Here is an 8,560-nt window from a genome sequence, read left to right on the forward strand (position 1 = left end):
AGACTACATTTTTTATTCAGTATGAGTCACAATGGTGCTCATTTACATGTGCATGGAAATATTCTTACACAAAATTACAATCCGATTCATGAAACAGCCACATATGTTTTTGTTTTTTTTACCACAAAAGAACAAAATAGGCCTTTCTTATGTTAGTAAGGCTGAAATCTTGTGAACCAAAAGGCTTGTGCAATCTGGCTACACTGTGCATATTATCTGCATACTGACATGCCCCCATTTCTCTGTATTATGAAATACGTTATCTTCAGGTGAATCTGAGTAAGAAGTGAATACCTTTTTATTATACTCATGTACAATGAGATTAAAAGCAACTCCTAACTAGTGCAGACATGTCAGGGGTGGGGGGTAAGGTGCACAGTTCTGCGGTGCTGTATACATATTCAAGAATAAGTAGGGATTTTATATACGGTGTTATTGCGCGTATTATTTGTCTATAGAGGGAAGTCCTTGGGTTGGCAGGTTAGACCAGCGGTCCCCAACCTTTTTTGAGCTACGGACCAGTTTATGTCCAACAATATTTTCACGGACCTTTAAGGTGTCACAGATAAATACAACAAAATAAAACCAGTACTGGTACCAAAATAAAGAAGGTTTATTCATAACACACAGGAAAAGACCCAGGGAAACCGAGTTAACAATAAAAACAATTTAAAAAAATAATGCTAAAAAACGATAAAAAGCCTGAAAACCATAAATTTCATACCCGAGCCTCAACTCTTACAGCCTGTTACCAAACAACTTGTCGGCCCGGGAGTTGGGGACCACTGGGTTAGACTGTGTAGTCAGTGCATGTATGAGTTCAGGGTGGTTATGGCTTTTGGAAAAAAAAACTGTTCTTGAGTCTGTTAGGTTTTGTACTGATGCACTTGTAGCATTTCCTCGAGGGCAGCAGGTTGAACAGGTCAAAACCAGGGTGGGAGCTGTCCTTGATGATATTTGTTGCTCTGCTGATACAGCAGGGTGTGGGGGGTATAAAAGGGGAGAGGGCAGCTCTGAAGCCTCTCCCTGCCTGCCATGGCGCACCTGCCGTACCATAGTGTGATACAGTATGCCAGCAGGTTCTTGATGGATGAGCAGTAGAAGGTCAGTAGCATGTTGTAGTCCAAATTGTGCTTCCTGAGGACCCACATGAAGTGGAGCTGCTGCTGAGCCTTCTTGACCAATGCTGTGGTGACCAATGCCCTTCCCCCACACTCATCATTGATTTACAGGGGGCTAAGTCAGTGCTCTGCCTCCTGACTATGAAACGATCTCGTTGATTTTCTTGGTGTTCAGTGCCAGGTGGTTTTCTGAACACCAATCTGCCACCTGCAGGACTTTCTCTTCGTAGGCTGCCTCGTCTCTTTCCACGCAACTCCCACACCTGTCTCCACCTAGTGGCTGTGTTTATTTAGGTTTCAACATTTTATCTGTTTTATCAAGTGTCTATTTTGGTTTTTAGTGTGCATTTATTCAAAGAGGAATTATTTTTATAGACAAAGGATCCAATTATTAAATGTTGCTTTATCCTAACACTATGGAGAAGCCTTATAGGAAGACCTACTTGTTTTTTAGACTGTGATCTGAAAGGTAAATTTGTTTGTTAGAAGCAGCCTTGTTGGATTTGTCTTTTAACTTGGAAATGGAGAAAAAAGCCTTTTCATGTCTAATTGTGGAGTGGAAGACCTATTTGGTTTTTGCATGTTAGAAGTGGCTTTGTTGGATCTGTCTTACCTTGGTAAAACATAATGTGACTCTGACTGTGACTGTTTAAACAGCATGTCTTTTTATCAAGTAAAATGTCCTTTTTGCGGTTGTTTACTTCACCTGTTCTGGTTGTGAGCTTTGCTGCCCCCTCCCCCACTCACCCTATTATATTACACTCTGTAAGTCAAATTGGTAGTTTGACCAACACACGACCCTGCTCAACAAACCACGTGAGAAAAGTTTTCCAGACACAGGTCAACCACCTGTTTGACTTTGTGAAAAACAACTAAATGTTAAAATCGTCATATTTTACTATAAAAGTCGACAGTGTTTCACAACACATGACACACCGTACCCTCAAGCAATACACTTGTATTTACACAATAATCATTATTATGTCATTGAAAATACAACAGTGTTTTTGGGGGGCAAACTTTTACTGTAATTACTGCTACGGTACTTACCAAACCCCTCTGTGTCATGCATGTAAATTCAAATGCAATATATGCATCTTCATCTGCATCATCGATGTGTCAAAACTAACCATCACAGACGGTGAAATGTGCAGACTGCAAGTCATCGAACCACCAACCTTCCGATCAGTAGATGACCTGCTCTACCGCCTGAGATACAGCCACCCCACTACCGCACGCATGAGGCTAGTTTTGTGTGTGCAATGGACATGCAAGGGAAGAAATTCTGTTTAAACACATTAAAGTGCGTGGCTGCATTCATCTTCCACTAAATGCTATTTTGTTAATACTTTGCTGAACAAGGTAATGACATGGCAGGCCCGTCCACACATACATGCTTTTTAGCATTCTTTATTAACACTTATTACGGTTGCTGCTAGAAACACGCTCAGTCGACTGCAGCTCTGCAGCTCACAGCCCGACTCACATCAACAACAATACTTAAATCCAGGACCCAAAATACTTTTAACCCAGCGAGGCGCAATTGTGGATGCCCTGCAGGTGCATTCGCCTCCCCTGCAGCGGCACCGCCCCACCACACAAGGTATCGCCCCAGTTGTAACGATGAGATGGAGTCATGTTATTCCAATGTATGACAAAGCCTATGATCAGAGATGGATAGATTCATATTTCTTTCTGCCCATGTGCTTGGACAAAACACTGTCTGCCTTGGGATTTGATAACCCTGAAAAAGGTTTCTTCCCGCCCACATTTAATACAAGAGCTAATGAATTCTATGTTATGTAATTCTATTTTATGGCTATGGTAACATGAATGAAAATGACAAGGTGAAATTCATGGTGTGGTACAATGCTTTCTGCAAGAAACACTTAGATTTACAGGCAGAAATGCGAAGGTACTGTGTTAATGATGTTGAGGTGAAAGGCATGCAAAATATATTGCGAGACATAGGGCTGATAGTTTATATACAAATAGAGTCGTTTTCATACGCCACTCTTGCATCATATTGCATGGGAATTTTCAAAACCTTAGAGACAAACTAGCTTTGACTCATGAAGGCACATATGTTGAAGAGAATAAGACATTTTCAGACATATCTCTTGAAGGGCTCTGATATGAACCCCACAGAAAAAACACTGTGATCAAACTGACATCCAGATGAACAGAATCAACCGTTTGGGATTTACTTACCTGGATGATTGAGCATGCATCAAGACACCTTTGTGAATGGGATACCAGATTCTCTGAGTGACGATGACCTTTTACCTCCAGATAACAACAACTTACTCATTATCGACGATGTGATAAGTTCAAAACGTGTTTACACAATACATTCATCATAGGAACTTGAGCTGCATATATTTGGTTCAGAATTTGTTTATGCAAGGAAAATCCAGTAGAATGTCATGTGGTGCCAAAGGCCTGTACAAAACTGGACTCAAGTGCAAGATTGACGTGGAGAGACAGTAAAGTCAAGTTAATACAAAAATGTTATTTAACACAAAACACATAGTTATATTGACATGGGGGACATAACCTGGAAACCGGGCGTGTGGTAAGGATTCTAACATGGTAGCCTAAAGGAGGTAACACAAGGGGAGACTGGTGGCGTGGTGGTCACAAGGTCACACTCAGGAAAGAGGAAAAGGGAGTGAGTAGGTGTACGGTCTGGTTCAGAGATAACAGTGGAATTTGAGATCATATGGCATGACTCAATATTTTGCTTTTTGTGTATGGAGTCTTAGGCTTGGAGGGGGAAGCAGAGGTCCGAGTGGTGAACTGAGAGCAACAAAGATGGGTTGACCTGAATTCCAGAACTCCTGGTGAGCTGCGGTGGCAAGAGGGCAGGCAAGTGAGTATGGCCGGTATTTTCTTCCTCAAGTGTGGTGTGAATCCGGTGAGGGTTGTGACCAGTGTCCAAAAGGTGAGTTCTGTTGCAGTGTGGAACTGTGGCAAGTAAATGCAGCTAGAGGATATAGAAAGCAAGGTATGCCATACAAGGACGTGGATTCAGAGCGAGAAGAGTGAGCCTGTCACCAACATAGGTGAGTTGACGAACTGGTGGTGAAGCGACGGTGACGCTGGTCATAAATAACCTCTGCTTATTGCAACGGATTAGCTCCAGGTGAGCTGCCCAAGTGAGAGGATGGCTGCTCTGCCCAGAGACAGACACCGGAGGAAAGGGCCCACACAGGAACACGCCTGGCTCCACATGCGCACTATCACAGTAGAACAATTTCATTGGACACAATTTAATTCTGTTTAATAACCCTAGAGATAAATATCAAAATTCACTTTTAGGTAGACAAATGATTTCAGATAGAACAAAATACTTTTTAGGAGCTTTTAATGATAAAATAAAAATGAACTGAATTAAAGTATCTATATAAAAAAGAATGGCAGCACGGTGGCACGGTGGCACGCACTGTTGCCGCACAGCAAGAAGGTCCTGAGTTCAATTCCACCATCAGGCCGGGGTCTTTCTGTGTGGAGTTTGCATGTTCTCCCCGTGTTTGCGTGGGTTCCCTCCGGGTACTCCGGCTTCCTCCCACTGTCCAAAGACATGCAACTTGTGGGGATAGGTTAATTGGATAATCGAAATTGTCACTAGGTGTGAATGTGAGTGTGAATAGTTGTCTGTCCCTGTGTGTTGGCCCTGCGACAGACTGGCGACCTGTCCAGGGTGTACCCCGCCTCTCGCCCTATGACAGCTGGGATAGGCTCCAGCGCCCCCCGCGACCCTGAAAAGGATAAGCGGAAGCGAATGGATGGATGGATGGATATATAAAAAAGATAGAAACCCTGGAAATTACTTTAGGCAGAGAGTCATTTTGTGGATTATATAAAGATGGATTGTGTGCAGGGAAACAAAAGGTCAGTAAGGGGAATTCTTCAACATCCAGGATGTCAAATGTAGTTTCAAGCTGGATATCTGATTTTTTTTTTTTTTTTTTTTGCCTGTCCCGTTTGGTTCTTTAGCCATCAGAGTTGTTGCCTGAAGGCCAACAAAGATACCCAACGGATTTACTTTACCAAGTGGATCATCACAGCCTTCCCATATTGGTCCATTTGATCGACCTTTGTTGTTATTATTTATTTTATTTTATTTTCAGTTGTTACAGACGGGACAGACATGGCTGGGGGATAGGAGAGGGAGAAAGAAAGATGAAGGAAAAGAAAAACAGACGGGAAGAGAGACAGTGAGAAAGGGCACTTAAAATGAAAAAAAAAATCTCCTGGATCACCTGTTGAGAGAAAAAAAGTGAAAATAAGCAAAAAAAGAGAACAACATAATAAACACAACACCATCGCATTAATCTAGGCAAGTATAAATACAACAGTAAATACTAAATATTGAATGTTGTTGTGCAGCACGCAGGATCGACAGCGCACAATGTGCTTTGAGGGCGCAGCCAAGAAAGGTGTGATTTGTTTCTATGAACAGTGAACACCCTTGTGCACACCCATGTGCACACCTGTGTGGATGAGCGCACTTGTAATCAAAAGGTTTCTCCATGTAACGATCTGCTAGAGGGTGTAGGGAGCCATAGCCCTGTCCTCCAGGGCATGAAGCATGCATGGAGGAGATCCAGGCCCCAGACATCCAGAGGCCCCAGAGTGCGAGAACCCAAGGAGGACCACCAGGAGGCAAGCAGGAGCAGGAGCCAGGAGGGGGGCTGCAGTGGCGTGCCCGCGGGCTCTGCCGATAGCCAGCTGTGCCAGAGTGAACCGAGCCGCAGGCCCAGAGGCCTGAGGGCCCCCCACTCCCTGGAAAAGGCCCAACCGAGCCACGGGCGCCAGGCCCCGCCAAGCAGCCACCAGGAGTGAGCCGGTACATACCTGAGCGCCCAGCCCCGGACACCAAAAACCACCAACGCACCGACACCTGAGGGTATCAGCCACCGGCAGTGAGAATGGTGAGGGGAGATTGGCCTCCATACTTTGGAGGGCCTGAGATGTTCCCAGAGAGGTGGAGTCTTAGGTCTGACCTGACACATCAACACAGACGTACAGGTACATACAGACACTAACGTGCATTCCCACCCTCATGCACACATATAGAAATACTCAGCACTCACCCAACGTAAGACAGACACAAATGGACATTGTACACACAATCACACTCCCCAAACATACTCTATACCCCAGGTCCAGGTACCCTCGCCCCCAGAGGGGGAAACTGCACCTAGACCCAGGAGATGTTACCCTTTCCCCTGGGGTGCAGGCAAGCAGACTGCCCAGGCTGTGCACCAGCAGGGAAGCCCCACATCCCAGACCCCAATCGAACAGCCAACACCTCCTCCCAGCCCCTCCCCCCCAATGGCTAACAGAGAACGGGGGTGTGTGAAGACCCCATACCTTCCTCCTCCCACTCATGTGTAGTGTTGCTGCGTGTTGTTCTAAAGTGCATTTAAAACATGGGAGGGCATGATGCTGCTGCCAGAGAACAGCAGGTGTTACCATGCCCCCTCTGGAGAACCCTCAATGTCTACATTTAAAATTGAGAGGTGGGCACCGGCGCCAGAGGTGAGGTTGAATACACAGACCGTCCTCTGGACGCCGTGTAACGTGCCCACCCCCAAGGCCCTATATGTATGTGTTATGAGAGTGTGAGTAATGTGGGTGTCTAAGTTGTGGAATAACTTAGACACCCACCCGGCCACAACCTCAGCCACACACCAACGGGGACCGAAGCCCCCAAGCCCCAGCCAGAGCCCCGGCACGGAGGCGGAGCACCCCAGAACCCCAAGCCCCCACACCCGCCCTGGATCCACCCAGGGGAAGCCAGGCTACCAGGCCAGTAACCTACGTCCGCCAGCACAGACCCTTCCCAGCCCTGCTGCACGCAGCCATGAGGAAAATACCATCTAAGAGCCACCAGAGCCACTAACCAGGTCATGACCACAACCCCAGTTTAAGCCCTCCAGGGATAACATCCCTAGGGACTCTCCAGACGCCCTAAGCCTGTCCCTACCTCCACATCAACCACAAGACAGGACAAAACCACAACCCCCCACCCACACTAGGTGACGGAGCTGATCAAAGGAGCCCAGAGGGATTGATCTAATGTGGTGGCAGAGGTTGTATCAAGACTAATGTGATCTATTAGATGGTTTCTATATTGGCTAGAATTATGATTATTTTTATTTTTCCAGTTCATGAAGACCATTTTCTTGGCAATGCATAGGGCAGTAAAAACCATGTGGACTGTATTTATTTCGATAGTGACATCATCCAATTTCCCCAGCAAGCACACTAAAGGGGAGGTTGGAATGTTACATTTCAGACACTTTGATAAGTCTTCACATATCCTGCACCAAAACCTCTGAACTGGTGGACAGAACCGAAGAGTGTGGATGTAATTGTCCGGTGTGTTGCCTTGACAGTGTCAGCACTTGTTGAAAGATGTAAAGCCCATCTGGAACATCCAATGACCTGTATAGTGCACTCTAATCAATTGAAAGGTTTTTAAGCATACGTGAGACCAGAGGTTTTGGTCTAAGCTGACTGATAAATCTGCTTCCCATTTAGCAATAGGAAGGGATATTGATTCATCTATTTAAGAAAGTGTTCTGTATATTTTAGATAATAATTTGGGGGATTTAAGAGTAAGAAATTGTACCACACTTGGTGGTGTTTGTAATTCAACTTGACCGGGTTTACATTTCTTTTTTTCTATGGATTTAATTTGTTGATATTCTAGAAATCTTTTCTTGTTGATCCCATATTGTGTAATTAGTCTGTCAAATGGAATAAAGTCTGTTCCTTCTAATATATGTTCCAAGTATTTAATTCCTTTACAACTCCAATCTGGAAAATTAATCATATTATTGTTTTCTAATATGTCGGGGTTATTCCAGATAGGTGTACGTTTGCATGGGATTAATGAAGACTTATTTTTAGAAACTCCCACCATGCTGTCAGAGAAGAGCTGATGTTAATGCTTTTAAAGCATTCATGTCGTTTGATGTTTGAGCTGATAAATGGTAGGTCTGAAATCTCTAGATTATTGCATAGTGCCTGTTCTACATCTAGCCAAGGCCCAAGGGGGTATGTTTTAACCATCCTGAAATGAACTGAAGCCTGATGGCTAATAAGTATTGTTGAAAGTTAGGCAGATCTAGTCTTCCTTTATCCTTGGTCCTTTGTAGTGTTTTTAAGCTGATACACAAGGGTTTATCTTCCCAAAGGAATTTAGAAATATATGAATCCAGAGATCTGAACCAATCTTGTGATGGTTTGTTTGGGATCATTGAAAATAAATAATTTATTTTTGGCAAGACCATCATTTTTATAGCGGCGACCCTTCCCAGGAGTGATATGGGTAGACATTTCCATCAATCCAGATCGCCTTCTACTTTTTTTAGAAGTGGGATGTGGTTTAATTTAGTTAAATCTCCAAGCTTAGGAGAGACATT

Source organism: Oreochromis niloticus, linkage group LG14 (genome assembly GCF_001858045.2).
Source record: "Oreochromis niloticus isolate F11D_XX linkage group LG14, O_niloticus_UMD_NMBU, whole genome shotgun sequence".
Lineage (NCBI taxonomy): Eukaryota > Metazoa > Chordata > Actinopteri > Cichliformes > Cichlidae > Oreochromis > Oreochromis niloticus.